The sequence below is a fragment of the Gossypium arboreum genome, chromosome 4 (assembly GCF_025698485.1).
Source record: "Gossypium arboreum isolate Shixiya-1 chromosome 4, ASM2569848v2, whole genome shotgun sequence".
In the NCBI taxonomy this organism is placed as follows: Eukaryota; Viridiplantae; Streptophyta; class Magnoliopsida; order Malvales; family Malvaceae; genus Gossypium; species Gossypium arboreum.
In genome coordinates, this window is record NC_069073.1 from 112,739,360 (window position 1) to 112,756,152 (window position 16,793).

General features: G+C 37.4%; 1 non-coding gene across 1 annotated transcript; it reads right to left on the reverse strand.

Moving 5' to 3' along the window:
- Positions 1-16,686: 16,686 nt before the first annotated feature.
- On the reverse strand, positions 16,687-16,793 carry LOC128292380 (small nucleolar RNA R71). The gene has a single exon (XR_008282365.1). It is a non-coding gene; the product is annotated as a small nucleolar RNA R71 (small nucleolar RNA).

Genomic DNA, 16,793 nt, shown 5'->3' on the forward strand with positions numbered 1-16,793 from the left:
TCTCTAAAACTTATGATAAATCATCCAAAAATATGCCAAGAATAGGATAAAAATATGTATATATTATGGTTTATCAAGGCATTAGGAACAAAGTTGAGTTTTAACACAGCATTTCACCCTCAAATCGATGGCTAATTGGAAAGAGTGATCCAGATTTTAGAAGACATGTTACGGTGTTGTGTTCTTAAATTTCAAGGTAGTTGGGAAAGGTACTGGTTGAATTTGCCTACAATAATAGCTATCAGTCAAGTTTGTAGACGGCACCTTGTGAGGCTTTGTATGGGCGAAAGTGTCGAATGCTCTTATATTGGACTGAGCTCAGAGAGAGTCAGATTCACTGAGTCGATTTAATCAAAGAGACTGAAGAGAAAGTTAAAGTGATTCGGGACTGCTTGAAGGCCGAATTGGATAGACAGAAACCCTACACAGATTTGAAACGAAAGGAAATTGAGTTTCAAGTCGACGATAAGGTATTTTTGAAAGTATCCCCGTGGAGGAAAGTCCTCAGATTTGGTAGAAGAGGCAAGTTGAGTCCTTGTTTCATAGGACCTTATGAGGTTATTGAGAGAGTAGGACCGGTTGCCTATTGACTGGCTTTGCCACCAGAGCTGGAAAAGATTCACGACGTATTTCATGTTTCCATGCTATGCTGATATAGATTAGACCCTTCGCATGTGATTGCGCGAATAGAGGTTGAGATTCTTTCGGACATGACTTATGGCGAAGAGTCAGTCAAGATATTGGCTCGAGATGTCAAATAGTTAAGAAATAAGAGTATTGCACTTGTGAAAGCTTTATGGAATATACGTGGAGTCGAAGAAGCCGCATGGCAACCCGAGGAGACTATGAGAGATCAGTACCCGAACTTATTTGCCGATAAGATTTTTGGGGATGAAAATCCCTAAAGGGGAAATTGTAACAGCCCGAATTTGGGGCTAGTCAGAATAGTGGTCTTGGGACCATAAATATGAGTCGAATAAATTATTTTATAATTATTTAGATGTTATATCATGTTTTTAAGAGTGCATGAAAAATTTGGTAAAATAATTTTAAAGTTTGTAAGTCCAATTGCGAGAAAGGACTAAATCGCATAAAATGCAAAAGTTCTAATTTGATAGCTAAACGTGTCAAATAGCTAGAGAATAAATATTAGGGGTCTTTAAAGGGCAATTAGACCCTATTGTGATAGCTTGGCCAGCCATGGAGATAAAAATGTTGAAAAGTCAACATTAGGTAATTTTGATGACATAAGATGTAATATAATAATACCTAAGCCTAGCTATCATCTTTTTTTCTTTCATTCTCTCTTTATTTCCACCGATTTTTCAGCCATTTTTAAGGGTTTTGAGTTTCAAAAATTTCAGCAACTTATTCCTCTCACAAGTAAGTGATTTCCATACCCTTTGTTGATGATTTTTGCATTTTTAGAACCCTTATAGCATAAGCTTTCAAATGAGGGGACTATTTTGCAAAATGGTTGGAAGTCTAAGGTTTTTCCATGAGAAAACTTAGGTTTTTTTCTGAAATTTTATGGAAGAATATGAAGATTAGTTGGGTGATAAACAAGTTTTGTGAAAGGACTTTTCATAAAAACACCTAAATGGACCATTTTGCATAAGTTGTAAAATAGATGTTAAATATGTGAAATAGTGGGAATGTGGAGTTGATATAAGAGTAAAAAGGGTTCGGCTAAGCTTAAGATGTGAAGAAATTCAATAAAAATCAATTTTCGAACCTAGAGATAAAATGATCATTTTGTCAAGTCTAGGGGCAAAATGGTCATTTCACCGAAAAAGTGAAATTTTGATTGCCTAATTTTATTTTGTGTCTAAATAAGTGCATTTTGCTATTATAGATCAAGAAATACCGAATCTAAATCTAGATCAGGCGAAAGCCAAACGAATAGACTAAACCGACTAGTCACAACATTTTGTATTCCAAAGTAAGTTGTATATAAATAATACAACTACATTGATAATATATGTGTTTAAATTATATTGGAATTATTATAGCATAAATTACTTGATTTTAGAAATGAGAAAATGTGATGAGAATAGAGATAGTAGAATTCCTGATTGAACCTTAGGAAATAATAGGATATTCATGCCATAACATTTGGGTCACTTTTGTGAGCTAGTGTAAGACATGTCTAGGACATGCATCGGCCACATTATGAGAACCAGTGTAAGACCATGTCTGAGACATGGCATCGACATTGAGGCGAGTGCTAGTGTAAGACATGTCTGGGGTATGCTTCGACCTTGACACATAAGCCAGTGTAAGACATGTCTGGGACATGCATCGGCTACGTGTTGTGTCAGTATAAGACCATGTCTGGGACATGGCATCAGCATCTAACCCCATGTTTCAGGCTAAATTAGTATCCGATAATGTTCCAAAGGGTTCAACGGTGAAAGTATGATTTCAAGTTAACAAGGAAAGTATAACCGTGTTGTGAGTGGTACAGGTACCTATATGGTATGTATGAAATGTGAGCTCAATATATGATATATGAGGTGTATTGAATATTGATGAGTAAGTTTTGCTTATGCTAGTTGTGTATTATGATACTTGTTAATGAATGGTAAAGTTATATTGTATATTTATTTATGTGCAACTTACTAAGCTTTATGCTTACTCCCTCTCCTTTTTCATTTTCTTTTAGTGCCGCCTATCTAGCTCAAGGACCAAAGGAAGTCAGAGATATCGATCACACTATCAATCAAAGCATTCGGTATAGTTTGATTTATATTTTTGAATATGGCATGTATAGGGCTTAGACTTTACTGTTTTTGTGTCATTAAGAACTGGCCAATTCTGTTGGCTTGGGTTGGAAACCCTTCATTTTGTATTAAGCTTCAAATGATGGCTAATATTCATTTTGATTTATATGCAAAGATTTTATTTTCATAGATGAATAAAATGCACAAATGGAATGTTGTCTATTGCGGCTGATTTGGTTGCATGAGACAGTCTTATCTTGATTGTGGTTGCTATTATGTAGGTTGTGTAAGTAAGGGTGGCAAACAGGCTTGGTAAATAGCCTTATATTGTCCACATGGCCGTGTGTGATGCACGGTCTGCCTTATAGGCATGTGGTCCGGCTGTGTGCTCCCTGCACATAAAAATTTCAAGTCAGTATTCATGATAGTAAACACACAGGCAGAGACACGGCTGTGTGTCTCAGCCGTGTGATGGACACGGCCTAGCACATGGGCATGTGCCTTGGCCGTGTGACATTTTGGGGATGCTGACATCAGAAACAGAATGTCCATGTTTTTGCACACGAGCTAAGACACGAAAGTGTCATGGCCGTGTAAAGGACATAGGCCAGGGACATGGGCATGTGTCAGGCCGTGTGAAAACCCCTGTAGGTGTGCATTTAGAATTAATTCCACACGGGTGGAGGACACGAGCGTGTCCCTATATTGTTTAGGCCGTGTGAGCCACACGGGCCATCAACATGACCATGTTGAAATCGCCACACAGACGTGTTGCCCTGTTTCAAAGTCAGATTTTCTATAGATGGTTTAAGGACCCGACTGATCCGGAATAGTTTTCAATGGTCGACTTGGGGCTCGTAGGCCGATAATAAGAAGTTTAAAGAAGAAGTTGAAAAAGTTGTAAAACGGGACCAAGTCTTGGTGACTTTGGGGAACGTTTGTGTGCATGGGATCGAGTTAGGTAATGCCTCATATTCTGCTCCGGCATGGGTTACAGGTATAGGGTGTTACATACGAGGCCCAAAATATCTATCGAAAAAGGTTTGGAACTAAATCGATAACTTTGGAAAATTTTATAAAACTTTCTTTAATATAGAGCCACAAGCCCGTGTGCTCTTGACACGTCCGTGTCTTCCAGCTATGTAACTCTCTAACTATGACGTCAGCACCAATTTAGGGTCACAAGGCCATATCACACGCCCGTGTGGCCAAACCATGTGGTCAATTAAAAATTTAATGATTTTTCATAAAATGGTGCAAACTTCACACGGCCAAAGTACACGCCCATGTGGGTAGGCCGTGTCTCTCACACGGCCAAGACACACGCTCGTGTCTTAGCCCATCTGTTTACTATTGAGGATACTGATTTGAAAAATTAGGGTGCAAGGGACATATGGCCATTCAACATGCCTGTAGGGAAAACCGTGTGACACACACGACCTAGACACATGCCCGTGTGTTTACCCGTGTAGACCATTTAAAGGCTATTTTCCAAGCCAATAGTCACCCTCAATCATCCCTGCACTCAACCTTGTTTCATGACATGCAACTTAACATATTTATACAATCAAATATTCACTATCATGGCATCTTCACATCTTCAAAATGTCTTCCTGTTGCACATCCAATTAGTTACACCATTTGGAAGTATTTCACACCAATTATATGCATAACCAAATTTGTTACCATAACTTCAAGTTACACATTCATGACTATAGTCATCTTAAGTCCTTAAATCATTCCTTATCTTCTAGCATCTAATCCATACTTCATCATACATTCATCAAGCAATTATATTTCACATCATCAAGACAATAGCTCATGCATGCATGGACAATTAGGTTTACAGCCCAACAATCAAATATAAGCCATATCACAAAGCCATTACAAACTGAATCATCAATAATAGAGGCCTTTACAACTTGGCCAAATTTGCATGAAATATATCACAAAATAACAAAATCCCCTATACATGCCATACTCAAGTTACCAAATTCACTATACCCAATATTCTATTGATAGTGTGATTGAATACTCTGACATCTTTCGATCCCCGAGCTAGCTTGGTGGAACTACAAAGGATGAAAGGAAAGGGGGTAAGTATTAAAGCTTAGTAAGTCCACATTCAAATAATATGCAATGATAGTAAGCAATTACCACACAAAGGCATAATAACATAACCATAAAGATTATACATCATTCAAGCATTTTGTCTTATTTATCAAGTGTTCGTATATATACTTTCTCATCACAATCATTCTTTATCAAAGCATTACTCATGAGTTTAGCGTACATACCTGTACTTACCTGTAGTATATCATATAATCATACCTTCTTTAACATGCATTCTTTGGGACTTTCATCACATCATCCTTTGCCTACCCGTTGAACAATTGAATACTATTGGATACGCGGAAACTTGCACATAAATGCCACATATACATACATAGCCAAAGCTACCTCATAACACGTAACACTGGCAATGGAGCTACTCACGGGCCTGCTAGCATAAGCTATCGGTCAGGGTGTAACTACTAGGGCTGTTCACATAAGCTGTCAGGTATTTGACGCACTTAGGACTACCTAGCCACCGATAGGACACACAAGACCAGCGCCCGAAATCTAATTACATGTATCGCATCCATCAGACCAACTCAATGAGTTCGGATGCCACTTATATATCACGAACTCAGACCAACTCAATGAGTTCGGATGCCACTTATATATCACGAACCCAGACCAACTCAATGAGTTTGGATTTCTTAGTTCCTAGTGACATGTCACTTGTATCCTAAACTATTCCTAAGGTTCAAACGGGATTCTTTCTCATATGCGCATAACATCGCCATCGTACTTACTCGTAATGTCGTGAACAGCGACCATAGTATTACTCATACTTACAAAATTACCATTAGGCATATCATACATAACAATGATAAAATATTTATCACATAATGTCAACACATCAAAACATACTACATCGTCAAATTATTTACACATGTACTTACCTCGGTACAAAATGACGAGAAACGATCTTATTCGTCGAAAAATTTATTTTCCCTCAATCAAGACCCGTATTGCATTTTTCTTGATCTATAATGCCAAATTTAACTTGCTTATTAATCACATTGTTCAAATCAATCCATAATTCATGATTTGGTAAAATTACCTTTTTACCCCTATCTTTTCACTTATGTACAATTTAGTCCCTAGGCTCGTAAAGAAATGCATGCATTTTCTTTGCTACCCAAGCCTAGCCGAACTTCCCTTGTACTCATAATAGCCCATATGTTTCATAAAAATCAGATTTTTATCACTTATTTTACTCCTATTCAATTTAGTCTTTTTTGTGGTTTTCAAGAAAAAAAATCATGTGAAAGATGTTTATCACACACCAAACTTTCATATTCCTCCATAAACCATCAAAATACATGCATGTCACACATGGGTAAATTTTCAAAATAAAATCTACTTCAAAATAAGGGTGGAAATAGGTAAATCAAGCTACGAGGACTTCAAAAATGTAAAGAACATTAAAAATAGAGCTTGGGAGCACTTACTGTAACGGCCCGATTTTGGGCCCAGTTAGAGTAGTGGTTTTGGGACCACTAATCTGAGGAAAGAGAAATTATTTTTAATATTATTTTATGTGTTGTGGAATGATTATATGAGAGTATGAAAATTTTGGTGAATTAATTTTAGCGATTTCATGCTTAATTGTAAAAAAAGACTAAATCGCATAAAGTGAAAAAGTCTTAATTTGATAGCCAAGGGTGTTAAATTGCCATGTATCATAAATTGGGGGTCTTTAAAGGGCAATTAGACCCTTTAGAGAAGCTTGGTCAGCCATAAGACAAAGAAAATAAAATAGTCAAGGTGTTAGGTATTTGATGACCTAATATGTGATAAAATAATACCCTAAAGCCTAGCCTTCATCTTTTTCATTCATCCATTCTTCTTGATTGAAATTATCAGCCATAAAAGGGTTTTGGAAGCTTGAAAAATTTCAGCCACTTAATCTCCCTACAAGTAAGTGGTTTTGAAGACGTTTCTTGATAATTTTTGTATTTTTTGAACCATTGTAGCATGAGCTTCCAAATAAGGGGGACTATTTTGCAAAATGGTTGAAAATCATTGGTTTTACCATGAGTGTGTTCATGTTGTTTTCTAAAATTTTATGGAAGAAAATGAGTTATGGTGGTGTAATAAACAACTTTTGTGAAGTAGTTTTCATGGAAACCTTAACTAGGGACCATTTTACATAAGTTGAAAATTAGATGATAAATGTGAGAAATAATGGAAATGTTGTTTTGCTATAAGAGTAAAAAAGGTTCGGCTAGGCTTAAGATATGAAGAAGTTCGATAAAAATCGATTTTTGGACCTAGAGGTAAAATGGTCATTTTGTAAAAGTCTAGGGGCAAAATGGTTATTTTGCCCAATTATTAAATTATTGAGTACCTAGATTAATAAAATGATTAAATGTGTGAATTTTCATCATTATAGAGCAAGAATTATAAAATCTGGGCCTAGACCGAGGAAAAGCAAAGTAAGTGGACTAAGCCGAACTAGTCGTCTACATTTTGTAATTCGTGGTAAGTTGTATGTAAATAATACAACTACTTTGTTATTATATGTGTTTGAATTGATATAGCATAAATTGCTTGTTTATGGAAATGATTATGTATGATGAATATTGAGAGAACAGAACTCCCGTTTGAACCTTAGGAAATAAATCAGATATTCATGCCATGACATTCGGGTTATTTGTGTGCCAGTGTAAGACATGTCTAGAACATGCATCAGCCACATTATCAAAGCCAGTGTAAGACCATGTCTGGGACATGGCATCAGCATTGAGACGAGAACTAGTGTAAGACACGTCTGGGACATGCATCGGCTACGAGATGCGTCAATGTAAGACCATGTCTGGGACATGGCATCGACTTGATGGATAAACCAGTGTAAGACCATGTCGGGACATGCCATCGGCATTATACCCTATGTTTGAGGCTTAACGAATATCCGATAGCTTTCCAAATGGTTCAACGGTGAGAGTTACAGTTTAAGTTAAGTGAAAAAAGTATAACCATGTTGTGAGTGGTACAGGTACCTATTTGAAATGTATGAGACGTGAGCTCAACATATATGCTATGTGAATTGTATTGGTTAGTGACAAGTAAGTTGTGCTTATGCTTACTTTTGTACTATAAGCATGATGATGAATGGTAAAGTTGTTGTTATATTTATTTGCATGCAACTTACTAAGCTTTATGCTTACTCCCTCTCTTTTCCATTTTCTTATAGTGTCGCCTAACTAGCTCGAGGATCAACACACGTCAAAGGCATCGATCACACTATCAGCTGAAGCACTCGGTATAATTAGATTTATCATTTTGAATATGGCATGTATAGGAACTCAGACTTTGAAGTTCTGTGTCATTGTTAATTGGACAAAAGTGATGGCTTACCTTAGCATTTGATTCATTTTGTATAAGGCCACAAAAAATGGCTAATATTGAAAGTTATTATATGAATGCAAGATAGTCTTTCATGAATGCAAGATAGGCTTACCTTAGCTATGGTTGTTTGGTCGAGAAATCATATTAAGTTAGATTTTCATATGTTGGTTGGCATTAGATTATGCTTCTGGGTGGCAAAGGGCTTGGTAGATAGCCTCATATTTTCCACATAGGTAGACACATAGGCATGTGTCTAGGCCGTGTGTGACACAACGGCCAGCCCCATGGGCGTGTTGTCCGGCTGTGTGTCTCCTGCACATAAAAATTGCAAGTCAATATGTGATCGCGTGATTTTGTGATAGGTTTTAAAGATTTATAATTACTCATTCTTGAACTAACTATTATTGCAATGTAGGCAAGTGTACCTATCAAAAAGTAGTATAGTTTTAGCAAGACTGGATTGTCAAACCCAAAAAAACTAAAAGTACTAGTAATGACTGTCTTTTTATTATCTAGCCTAAGAATAAAGAGGTTTTGTTTTAATTAACTAATTATCTAAACTAATAACTCACAAAGAAAAGAATTGGGTAATTGCTTTTGGGAAAAATCAATTGACTTAAGACAATGCCTAAGGAAAAATCCACCTAGACTTTACTTGTTATTCTGGCTCCGAATCGGATGATTTATTCATTCAACTTGTTCCGTAGAGATCCCTAAGTTATGTTATTATCCCTATTCAAGACTAATAACGTCTAATCCCTAAATTGAATAACCGAGACTTTTCTCTAATTAACACTCTAGGGTTGCATTAACTCGATCTATGGATCCCCTTATTAGGTTTCACCCTAATCCTGCGAAATCTTGTTACCCTATGTCTAGGCGCGTAATCAACTCCGCTTAATTATGACAAATGTACTCTTAGACAGGGTCTATTCCTCCCCTGAATAAGAGCTTGTCTTGAATCAGTATCCTGGGATATCAAAACAAAAATTAAGAACATATAATTAAGAACAAGTTAAATATTTATCATACGATTCAGAAAATAATAACAAGATTCGTCTTAGGTTTCATTCCCCTTAGGTATTTAGGGGTTTTAGTTCATAACTAAATAATAAAACATCTCAGAAGAACAAAGAATACAAAACATAAAGAAAACCCAAAACTCCTGAAGGGAAATTGAGGAGAGATCTTCAGTCTTGATGATGAATCTGACTTCTAAGATGAATGAATCGGCTTCCCTGGAGTAATTCCTTACTCCCTATTTTTTGTCTCCTTTTCTTCCTTCTCTAGGGTGTATTTATAGGCTTTGGAATGCCTAAAAGCCCTCAAAATTAGCCTTTTCTGAATTGGACTCAACTTGGGCTCAACAGGGACATGCCCGTGGTACACGCCCTTGTTCGATTACTTCAGGCTGTGTTTGAACCTGCCAAATTGACACGGCTGTGTGGTCTGCCCGTGTGAGGAGGTCCAAGTCGTGTTGATTTCGTACTTTGGCCCATTTTCTTCGTTTTTGGCCTGTTTCTCATTCCTTTCGCTCTCCTATGCTCTCTTAAGTATAAAACATGAAATTAAAGCATTATGAGCATCGAATTCACCAATTCTAATGGGAAATCATCCATAAAATGCATTAAACATGGGGTAAAAATATGTATAATTTACGGTTTATCAAATACCCCCACACTTAAGCATTTGCTTGTCCTCAAGCAAAATTTTCAACTCATAATCAAAATAAGTTCTTCTCAACTTATAATTTCTATCGATAATATCACACATTAATCCATAAGTAATCATACATTGAGAATTCAACTAAAAGAACATAAAAGTTCCAAACATTCCAAGTTGAGCATTTTATTCATGCAAACATAGGTGTCTCCCCTTATCTAAGTAATTACCTTTGATTCAAAATATCACAAGGTTTTACATCCTCACTAAAGATTCACTCAAATCACTCGAGGTGTTTAAGGACAATAAATGAAGCACTCAATAGTCAATAATGAAAAGTCATTACCATAGGCTTGCATGAAAATCAATTCTCCACCACTATAATTTAAGATGATACATCAATCAAAAGGTCTTTAGAGGGTTGTAATGAGGCTTGGTTAGGGGGTGTGGTCACAAGCTGAAAGAAAGGGTTAGAATCGAGGTTTAATTGAAAAATTGTCTAACTAGAAAAAGAGTTATTCTTCACTTGCATACAACAGAGCTTCTTCTCAGAATATGGAATTACTAATAAATATACATAGTTTTTTTTTTTAAGAACAAGTTAAATAACATAGACTAACTATTAAGAACAAAACATAGCTAAGCAATCCATTCAACTCAAATCTCAATAAAAATAGGGATTAATTTAGGGGATTTCAACAATAATGGGTTAAGGGTTAATATTAAAGGTGATACAAAGAATGGTTTGTTAAGCTCAAGGGGGTTTACTAGGGGTTAATCGTGAAGGTAGGCTTTTCATGGCATGAATGGGTTAATCCTAAGTGCCTTAATCATTTTGACATATCAAATCAAATAGTGTGGTCTCGACATGCATAATCAAGCAAGTTCTAGAATAACAATTCATTACTGACACACTCAAAGCAATAATAAAAGTGAGCATGAAAGAATTAATAGATGCTCAAAAAGCTCAAAAAGCTCACAAAAATTATGCCTTTTTGATGTTAAAAACTTGTGAATTCCAATTCAAAGTAATACCTAAACTTTGGGGAAACAGCCTAAGATTTTGAATTCTTAAAAATCAACTCATCATGCTTGATTCTCTAATGTCTTAAAGTTTAAACAATCAATACATAATTGCCTATGTTTTAATTCAAGATATATCAATCAAAATCATAAATTAATTAAAATTTATCCTAAATATGATATGAAAGCTTTTCAAGAGAACAAGGCAATCATTCAGGGATTTTTCTGATAATGAAATAAATACCCCCCACACTTAAGATGTACATTGCCCTCAATGTACAGAGATAGACATTAAAGTAAAAAAAACAAAAAGATAGGGGGAGAAGTGAAACTTCCTGTATGATAAATTCCTCGAACTGGAGTTTTTAAAGAGTAATTGGTTTGAGAATGGAGGAGGATACTCCGGCGGTCGTAGAGGTTCATCAATCCATAAGTCTTGGGCCACAAGAATATTATATCTAGTGGTAACTATGGTCGTGGTCGAGCAGGACATGGCAGTAGTGGAGAACCTTTCCCGATGGAGTTTTAGTTCCTATGTGATGATGAGCTTAAGAGCTCGATATAACTGTGATAAAATCAGGAACTTTTTAGGGGATATTAGGAAGAATAATTACTCATAAAGAAATAACTGAAATTAGTAATTAAAAAAAATTCTAAAATCTAAAAAAATAAAAAGTAGTTTTAATAAAAAAGAACATAAAAACATAAAATTATAAATAAATGTTTTTAAACATCTTCATCGCTGGATGGTTCGCGAGGTGGGACTGGCGATGAGATGTGGAGGTGCTAACAAATATGTTGTAGAGTAGCATTAATATTGTCAAATCATTGAAAACACTGTTGCTTGAATCGAGTGAGGCACTCAGAAATGTCAGCGTATGAAGCCGCCGCATGAACAGGACGAGAGGGTGGTGGTGGCTGAGTCGGTGGGTCCTCGTGCTGTGGGGGGACATCATAAGAAATGTCCTCGTAGGCCTCCTCGTTGGTAGATTGGGCGAGACGATACTAGGGAGGGTAGGTTCCTTGGTGCCTCACGATCATCCTCATGCTAAGCATGCTCGAGATGCCTTGTGGAGACATCTGGCCAATGAGGGTGAGGGATGATTCTTGGGCCGCGGTGTTGAGGAGCCCGAAGTGTCGCACCAGCCAAGTCATGGAGATGACCCCCTTCCTATGCCGCTCCGTCTGGTGCTGAATCGCGAGGATGATGAAATAGGTATGGTCGATGACGTGCCTGTGCAACATACACCATAAGAAGTAGGTGTCGTGGGTGTTGACGACGCCAGTGCTCTCTCGCCTCCCCATAATCGTGTGAGTTAAAATAGCGTGTGAGTTTTAGGGATGGTGGGAGAACTGATGCGTTGGAGCGGCTAGGATTGTAGAAGGTCGCGCTAGGGGCCAAAGTGTGCCAGCACTTCGAGGGGGAGAAGTGTATGTGGTGACTGAGAGTGTCTAAATCATTCTCCTCCTTGAATTCCTCTATATATAAGCCCAGTGCAGCACCGAACTCTAGGATGCTTAGCTGGTAGATTAATCAGCCTAAGCGAAATTGAACCGTGCCAGGATCATCGTAGTTTGTCATTACGGTCTAAAGATGGAACGTTGAGCATAGTTCCATCGTGAGCTCAAGGTATGTTGGCTCAATAATCCCAAAGAATAGCTCTCAAGGGTCGGTGGTTAGGAGGGCTCTAATCAGATCAGCCAACTAAACTTGTTCTACAGTAGCCCAGTCGATGCAGTGGCCCGTAATTAAAGGTCGGGCCCGAAGTATTTGGAACAGTTCTTCTTGGGGCCCTCGGGGGAACTGTAGGAGAGGGTGACGAATTTTCGCAGTTGGACCCGCGGAAGAGGATGCTCCATTCCTCTTCTTTGAAGCAGGTACGACGGTTTTCTTTCCTCTTGAAGATGACATTGTGTACCTGCAAGTGGAAACATCAATTCATCCTTTGATGAGTGGACAATTTATAATATATAAAAGGAATGCGACTAAATTTGATTAGGAAAATGCATAAATATATTCAGCCACAATTACTAAATTCAATTAAAACAATAAGTTCAATGACCCATTTCTTTGTGGCATGAGCATGGTGATATAAGTAAAAATGGCAAGGAATGGAATGCAAAATACTATATGAATGGAAAGAGATGTCAACACAATATGCATGATTATTTCAACTATCCTAGCCATGAATATTCACTTCTAACTAATTAAATGAAGTGTAGGAATCATGTAATGAGTAAGATTTTAAACATGAGAAAGATGATAACTTGTTTGATAAATGAAATTTATGTGATTATAAATATGGAAATAACATGAAAAATATAGATTAATATGATAAATAACATTATAAATCAATGAAATAAAAGAAAAAGGAGTAAACAAACACTAAGGGAGAGATTGGGTGTCGAGAATAGAGTTGTAGGCGGTGCACGGGCGTGGCAGGGAGGCCCTGTGAACTTGCAGCGGCTAGGGTTAGGGTTTTTAAATGGGGAAGAAAGTGAATAGTGAAAGGTATTTATAGATTTTGGGCCACACGACCATGGCACATGCCCATGTTCCCCAATTTTTACCCGTGTGTTTGGCATTTTTCCTATTTGGGCGCATCTGAAATTCGTCCCACGCCCGTGTACCTCAGGCATGTGGGTTCACACGGCCGTGTCGCACAACCGTGTCTAGCTTCGTTCACTTCTCCCACACCCGTGTGTGCAAGCCCCACGCCAGTGTTAATTTGATAGGTTCAACCACGGGTGTTGGACACGGGTGTGTCGCACGCCGCGCTAGTTTCTCAGTTTCAACCACGGGTCTTCCACACAAGCATGTCGCACGCCCGTGTTGTTTTGGTAGGCTTGACCACGACCATGTCACACGGCCGTGGCATTGTATCGTAGCCCATGTTAGGGAAATCCTTGCGTTGTTTTCACACGACCATAAGCACGCCCGTGTTCTTGGCCGTGTCCCTGTGGAAAACCTGTATTAAAGAGCTCCGTTAGTAAGTTAGATGTTGAAGACTAAATTTTGGAAGAAGTTAATATAGGTCGTGCTCGGGTTGCCTCCCGACAAGTGCTTATATATAGTCTAAGCCCGACTTACCTCTCCATTGAATGATCATGGTGGTTCGAGGATTTTATACTCCTCATTCCTACTATCAATCTTAAAATAAGGTTTTAAACGGGTATTGTTTACCTTAAAATTACCGAACTTGGGATGACTCACCTTTACCGTACCGAAAGGAAAAATACTGAGTATCGCAAGAGGGATTTCCTCATTCAGTGTGGTAGTGACAATGTGGGGATCTGCGGCATCTAATAAGACTTTATCACCAACCTTAAGTTGATTTGGAGAGGTATCAGGCTCGTTCTGGCATAGTTTCGGTTTATCGTGTGTTATCGGTTTATATGTTCGCCATTATCTAGCTCCTCTATTTACAGCCTTTGTTCTTCATGAATAGAACCTCTACTATTGTTTGAGAGTGGCTTATGTACTTCCTTCAGACTTATCTCCTGCAAAGTGGGTTGTATCATGTGGTCAGTTTTAATAGAATGGTTTAGACAATCACCTTCAATTTCTGGTGTGTTGTCAAAATTGCAAGCTTGAAGGGTGACTGTTTCGTCTCCTACGTGAAGCGTGAGCTCACCTGTGCCAACATCAATAATTGTTTTAGTAGTTGCTAAAAAAGGCCTTCCTAGGATTAAAGGAGAATTGTTATCCTTCTCTATGTCTAAAACAATGAAGTCAACGAGAAATATAAATTTATCGATTTTGACTAATGATAAACAGTAAATTATACATATTTTTACCCCATGTTTAATGCATTTTATGGATGATTTCTCATTAGAATTGGTGAATTCGATGCTCCTAATGCTTTAATTTCATGTTTTATACTTAGGAGAGCATAGGAGAGTGAAAGGAATGAGAAACGGTCCAAAAATAGAGAAAATGGGCCGTACGAAATCAACACGGCCTGGACCTCCTCACACGGGCAGACCACATGGCCGTGTCAATTTAGAAAGCTCGAACATGGCCTAAAGTAATCGAACATGGGCGTGTTACACGGGCGTGTCTCTGTCAAGCCCAAGTTGAGTCCAATTCGGAAAAGGTCAATTTTGAGGGTTTTTCGGCATTCCAAAGCCTATAAATACACCCTAGAGGAGGAGGAAAAAAGAGGCGAAGAATAGGGAGTTAGGAATTACTCCAATGAAGCTGATTGATCTATCTCAGAAGCCGTATTCATGATCAAGACTGAAGATCTCTCCTCAATTTCCCTTCAGGAGTTTTGGGTTTTCTTTATGTTTTGTATTCTTTATTCTTCTAAGCTGTTTTCTTATTTAGTTATGAACTAAAACCCCTAAATACCTAAGGGAAATAAAACCTAAGACGAATCTTGTTATTATTTTCTGAATCGTATGATAAATATTTAACTTATTCTTAATTATGTGTTCTTAATTCTTGTTTTGATATCCCAGGATACTGATTCAAGACATGCTCTTATTCATAGGAGGAATAGACCTTGTCTAAGAGTACTTTTGTCATAATTAAGCGGAGTTGATTGCGCGCCTAGACATAGGATGATAAGATTTTGCCGAATTAGGGTCAAACCTAATAAGGGGATCCATAGATCGAGTTAATGCAACCCTAGAGTGTTAATTAGAGAAAAGTCTCAGTTATTCAATCTAGGGATTAGACGTTATTAGTCTTGAATAGGGATAATAACATAACTTAGGGATCTCTACGGAACAAGTTGAATGAATAAATCGTCTGATTTGGAGCCAGAATAACAAGTAAAGTCTAGGTGGATTTTTCCTTAGGTATTGTCTTAAGTCAATCGATTTTTCCCAAAAGCAATTCCCCAATTCTTTTCTCTGTGCATTCTTAGTTTAGATAATTAGTCAATTAAAATAAAACCTCTTTATTCTTAGGCTAAATAATAAAAAGACTGTCATTACTAGTACTTTTAGTTCTTTTAGGTTCGACAATCCGCTCTTGCTAAAACTATACTACTGTTCGATAGGTACACTTGCCTACATCGCAATAATAGTTAGTTTCAAGAACGATTAATTATAAATATTTAAAACCTATCACGAAATATCGCGATCAAGTTTTTTGACGCCGTTGCCCGGGAACTAAGATATTAGGAACGCTCAATTTTTATTACTTTAGCCATTTTTTTTTCTTATAATTTAATTTAATTTTATTATTATTATTTATTAACTACTCTTTCTTTCTCTTGGCAGGTTTTCATAGTTTATGACTAGAAGAAACCTGTCAGGGCCACTACTTTTTGACGAAGAAATCAATTGCATAGTTTGTAGAAACCAAAGAGAAATAAGGCGAAGCTTAAGATACACAGAGAACGAGCAAGAATACGATACTCAACCCCCAACTGAAGAGATGGTTGAAAACCAAGGCAATCAGCTACCTCCTGCAATTGCGGTTAATCAAAATCCTGCTCCATGTACTATGTACGATTATGCTAAACCTTCTTTAACAGGAACTGAATCTAGCATAGTTAGACCTACTGTAGCTGCAAATACTTTTGAATTAAAACCTAACACTATTCAGATGATACAACAATTTGTTCAATTTGATGGTTTACAGGATGAAGATCCCAACGCTCACTTAGCAAACTTTCTGGAATTTTGCGATACATTTAAAAGTAATGGCGTTTCTGATGATGCCATACATCTTCGGTTGTTTCCCTTTTCATTGAGGAACAAAGCTAAACAGTGGTTGAACTCGTTACCATGAGGGTCAATTACTACTTGGGAACAAATGACCAAAAAATCTTTACTAAAATATTTTTCGTCGGCTAAAACGGCTAAATTATGTAATGACATCTCTTTTTTTATGCAAATAGATTTAGAAACCCTCTACAATGCATGGGAGAGATACAAGGACTTACTGAGAAGGTGCCCTTACCATGGGTT